This window comes from Sarcophilus harrisii, chromosome 1 (genome assembly GCF_902635505.1).
Source record: "Sarcophilus harrisii chromosome 1, mSarHar1.11, whole genome shotgun sequence".
NCBI classification, from domain to species: Eukaryota; Metazoa; Chordata; class Mammalia; order Dasyuromorphia; family Dasyuridae; genus Sarcophilus; species Sarcophilus harrisii.
Genome location: NC_045426.1, coordinates 567,923,273 through 567,929,272, shown reverse-complemented (window position 1 = coordinate 567,929,272; position 6,000 = coordinate 567,923,273).

Here is a 6,000-nt window from a genome sequence, read left to right as displayed (position 1 = left end):
CAGCTAGGCTGCCTTTATTTGTTTGTATTTTCATTAGTTCCCTTTAAATTCTTGACCTTTTCTTTTTCCATGTGAACTTTCTTGTTATTTTTTCTAAGCCATCAAAACAATTTTTGGGGTCTGATTGGTATAGCACTAAATAAATAGATTAGTTTAAGTAGTATTGTCATCTTTATTATGTTTGTTCGCCCTATCCAAGAACACTTAATATTTTTCCAATTGGTAGGATCTGACTTTATTTGTGTGGAAAGTGTTTTGTAGTTTTGCTTATATGTTTCCTGATTTTCCCTTGGCAGATAGATTCACAAATATTTTATACTATCAGTAGTTACTTTAAATGGAATTTCTCTTTGTAACTCTAACTGATGGAATTTGTTAGTGATATATAAGAATGCTGATGATTTATGAGGGTTTATTTTATATCCTGCAACTTTGCTAAAGGTATGGATTATTTCTAATAGCTGTTTAGCAGATCTCTAGGGTTCTCTAAGCATACCAACATATCATCAGCAAAGAGTGATAATTTGGTTTCCTCATTACCTGCTCTAATTCCTTTAATCTCTTTTTCAACTCTTATTGCCAAAGCTAGCATTTCTAATATAATATTGAATAGTAATGGTGATAGTAGGCACTCTTGTTTCACTCCTGATCTTAATGAGAATGGTTTCAGTTTATCGCCATTACATATGATGCTTACTGATGGTTTTAAATAGATGTTACTGATTATTATTTTTCTTTTTTTAATAATTATAACTTTTTGTTGACAGAACCCATGCCTGGGTAATTTTTTACAACATTATCTCTTGCACTCACTTCTGTTCCAACTTTTCCCATCCCTCCCTCACTCTACCCCCTGCCCCAGATGGCAACCAGCCCTATACATGTTAAATATGTCACAGTATTTCCTAGATATAATATATGTGTGCAGAACCGAACAGTTCTCATGTTGTACAAGAAGATTTGGATTCAGAAGGCAAAAATAACCCGGCAAGAAAAACAAAAATGCAAACAGTTTACATTCATTTCCCAGTGTCCTTTCTTTGGGTGTAGTTTCTTCTGTCCATCATTGATCAATTAAAACTGAGTTAAATCTTCTCTTTGTTGAAGAAATCCACTTCCATCAGAATACATCCTCATACAGTATTGTTGATGAAGTGTATAACGATCTCCTGGTTCTGCTCATTTCACTTAGCATCAGTTCATGTAAGTCTCTCCAAGTCTCTCTGTATTCATCCTGCTAGTCATTTCTTACAGAACAATAATATTCCATAACATTCATATACCACAATTTACCCAATCATTCTCCAATTGATGGGCATCCATTCATTTTCCAGTTTCTAGCCACTATAAAAAGGGCTGCCACAAACATTTTGGCACATACAAGTCCCTTTCCCTTCGCTACTGACTATTTTAAGGAAAAGTCCATTTATTCCTATATTCTAAAGTGTTTTTAATAGGAATGGATGTTACATTTTATCAAATGATTTTACTGCATCCTTTGAGATGATCATATGATTTTTGTTAATTTGGTCATTGATATGGTCAATTATATTATTAGTTTTCCTAATATTGAACCAGCATTGCATTCCTGGTATAAATCTCACTTGGTCATGGTGTGTCATCCTGGGGATGATTTTCTGTACTCTTTTCCCTAATATTTTATATGAGATTTTAGCATCAATATTCATTATGAAGATTGGTCTATTATTTTCTTTCTCTGTTTTCTCTTTTCTATTTCTCTTTCATGTTTCCTTTTATATGCTTCTCCTGAGTCTTAATTTTATATCAAAAATTTTGTAGTCTATTTTCTTTAGATAATTTCTATGTTGCATTTTCCAAACCCTCTTGTAGAATTCTCAATTCCTTTCCACATTTTTCTTTCAGCTCTTTTTAAAAGATTTTTTATTGTTTCTTCTAGGAGAGGCTTGTGTGATGGGGACTAATTTATATCACCCTTTTGAGCTTCATCTGGAGATGATCTCCTTTTAGTCTCCTCAGGGTTTGAAATCTTTTCTTCTCTTTCACTATAAAAATTGTCTATGGTCAGAGTTATTTTTGCTTTTTTATTCATTTTTTAAGTTAAGATTTTTTTTTTATTTGGGCAAGGGAGGTTGTCCAAGCTTCTACAAGCAGTGGCTGTGCTGGGTCAGTGCTGACTCATTCTTGGTGCTAGGTGAGCATGACAAGGTCCTTGGGTTTCTGGTGTTTTGGTGTTCACAATATACCTTTTGTGTTTGTGTTGGATGTTTTATAACTTCACTGCTGATCTACAGGCTGTAGCTAGTGCAGAGTAGCCAACACTGCTGTAGATTCCTCCTTGTAGATTCTTCACCATGCAGAGTCCACTCCCGCCACACATCTGTGTTGTGCTCAGGCATCTATGCTCAGCTTGCTTTCACTTGGCCTGCCTTTCTCTGTGCCCGATTAAAACAGACCTTTTCTGGCAATGTTCAAAATTGTCTTCTGCTGGTAATTTGTTACACTTCTGATATTCGTGGATTTTGCTAGTCCAGAGCTAATTCAAAGGCTGGATTTTATAATTAGTGTGAGGATAGTAGGAGAAGATCAGAGAGAAGTTTTTCCTCTACACCATCTTAGCTCTGGCACCCAATAATTCTTAAATTTTCCCTCCTTAATTTATTGTTTAGATCATTGATTTTTCCAGTAAGATAGTTTACATGTTCCTCTACTTCAAAAACTTGACTTTGTTTTATTGTTTTTTTAATGTCTAATGGAGTCATTAGCTTCCATTTACCAATTCTAATTTTTAAGGAATGATATTCTTCAGTGAGCTTTTGCATTTCTTTTTCCATTTGGATAATTTTGCTTTTTAAGGAGTTATTATTTTTATTTTATTAAAGGTTTTTACTTACAAAATGTATGCATGGGTAATTTTTCAACATTGACCCTTACACAAAATTTTCTGTTTGAAATTTTTCCCTCCTTCCCCTCACCCTCTCCCCTAGATGGCAGGTAATCCAATACATGTTAAATATGTTAAGATATATGTTAAATCCAGTTTATGTACACATATTTATACAGTTATCTTGATGCACAAGAAAAATCTTATTAAGAAGAAAATTACAAACCTAAGAAAGAAAACAAAATACAAGCAAACATCAACAGAAAGAGTAAAAATAACATATTTTGTTCCACACTCAGTTCCCACAGTCCTCTCTTTGGGTGTAGATAGCTATCTTCATCACTGAACAATTGGAATTGATTGGAATCATCTCTTTCTTGAAGAGAGCCACATCCATCAGAACTGATCATCATACAGTTTGTTGTTGCCATGTTTGATGATCTCCTGGTTCTGCTCATTTCACTTAGCATCAAATAATGTCTCTTCAGGTCTCTCTGAAATCATCCTGTTGGTCGTTTCTTACACAATAATATTCCATAACATTCATATACCATAATGTATTCAACTATTCTCCAATTGATGGGCATCCATTTAGTTTCCAGTTTCTAGCCACTACAAAAAAGGCTGCCACAAACATTTTTGTACATGTTGGTCCCTTTCCCTTAAGGAGTTATTTTTAATCATTGAATTTTTGTACCTCTTTTCCTTTGTGACCAGTCATTTTATTCAAGTTGTTTCCTTTCATATTTTTGTGCCTCTTTTTATCAAGCTGTTAATTGCTTTTTTATAATTTTCTTTCTTTGCCTTTATTTCTCTGATCCTTTTCTCCACCACTATTATTAAGTTTTCAAAATAATTTTTTAACTCTTCTAGGAATTTTTGTTAGACTTGTGCTCTGTCAGATTATTTCTGCTTTTCTGTCTCTCTTTTTGTTATTTCTTCCTCCTTTTAAAAAATCCCTATTATTAACTTTTAGTTCTATTCATATCCCTTTCTCTCTTTGGCTTATTTCTTTCTTTCCTCATCATGATTTGTATGTAATTCACTATTAGAAATTATTAATATTAAAACTGAGTCCTAAATCAAAGTAATTATTTGTCTAAATTAATTATTCTTTTGTCAAATAATAATTTACATTTGCCTATGAACTAAACTTTTTCAGTATGATTAAATCTATTATTTCTGTGATGTAAATTTACATACTTACTTTGAAAGCAAAACTTGAGAGAATATTAAGTAGAAATTAACAAAATTCACCTAATCTAAAGCCACAAGTTCCCATGTTCATGACATTTGGTATAAAATAAACATTTCTATGGAAGTAATGTCACTATAAAAAGTGACTATTATATCCAAACTCACAATCATACTTAGTTATTTCTTCACTGAGAACAGTATGGGTATTTGAATGAAGATGACTTCACTCTGTTTTTATAATGTGAGTATGATCAAGAAGTTCTTAGTGCATATACAATTATGTTACCTGGCTGCAGCATTTTTGGATTTTTAGTTAATTTGCTTCTGGAACATGTATAGTGACATCTTTTCATCTCAGAGCATGGTATTATGGTGATTAAATATTCTCTTAATTGGCTTCCAAGCTAGACAAAAGTCTTTCAAATTCTTTTCTTTTTTTTAAATTTATTTATTTAATAGCTTTTTATTTACAAGTTATATGTATGGGTAACTTTACAGCATTAACAATTGCCAAACCTCTTGTTCCAATTTTTCACCTCTTACCCCCCACCCCTTCCCCCAGATGGCAGGATGACCAGTAGATGTTAAATATATTAAAATATAAATTAGATACACAATAAGTATACATGACCAAAACGTTATTTTGCTGTACAAAAAGAATCAGACTCTGAAATATTGTACAATTAGCTTGTGAAGGAAATCAAAAATGCAGGTGGGCATAAATATAGGGATTGGGAATTCAATGTAATGGTTTTTAGTCATCTCCCAGAGTTCTTTCTCTGGGCATAGCTGGTTCAGTTCATTACTGCTCCATTGGAAATGATTTGGTTGATCTCGTTGCTGAGGATGGCCTGGTCCATCAGAACTGGTCATCATATAGTATTGTTGTTGAAATATATAATGATCTCCTGGTCCTGCTCATTTCACTCAGCATCAGTTCGTGTAAGTCTCTCCAGGCCTTTCTGAAATCATCCTGTTGGTCATTTCTTACAGAACAATAATATTCCATAATATTCATATACCTCAATTTATTCAGCCATTCTCCAACTGATGGGCATCCACTCAGTTTCCAGTTTCTAGCCACTACAAAAAGGGCTGCCACAAACATTCATGCACATACAGGTCCCTTTCCCTTCTTTATGATCTCTTTGGGATATAAGCCCAGTAATAACACTGCTGGATCAAAGGGTATGCACAGTTCAAATTGTTTTCAAAAAACAAATAATTCCTGTGAGGAAGACTATCTCCAGCCTATATCTGATCTATATCTGGTCAATAGACCCAGATGGCTCTGGAGGAAAAATTAAGGCTGGTTACTTTGCACAGTTGTTGTTTTTTTTTCTCTTTTAAATACAATCAATTGTGTAGTATTCTGGTTAGTTTTCTTTGGACCTGCCTTCATTTCAGTAGGGTAATCACCAGGAGAATAGCCAGGTCTTAAACTCTAAATACTTTATTAACTCCTTCAAAGTCTTGTCTCCTTGCCTGGGGCCTGGGCTGGCTTTCTGGAGGTCCTTTGGAATTTGTCTTGCTTTCTGTGGGGGAGGCAGGAGGACCACCATGATGGTCTCTGTCTTTAAGTCTGTCTCAGTCTGAGAGCTTGTGCTCCCTCCAGTCCTCTGTCTTCTGCAAGTTCATCTCAGAGCCCTTCTGAGTCTGTCTCTGGCTCACACAGGCTGTGGTCTCAGTGGAGAAATGAAGGAGAACAGCCTGCCACCATGGTGGTGTGAGATGGAACGAATAAATCTGGCTGATTTTGTCCCAGCTTAAATGCTCTATTATAATTACATTATGATAGACATGAATTTTGTAGAATAGGTGTCAATCTTGTGGAACTACATTAAGTACTAAGTACATGTACTGAATTAGAGAACTATTAATCATCATGCTAAACTAGATAACTATTGTTTATCAATCCCACTGAGTTAGTACCTTGTAAG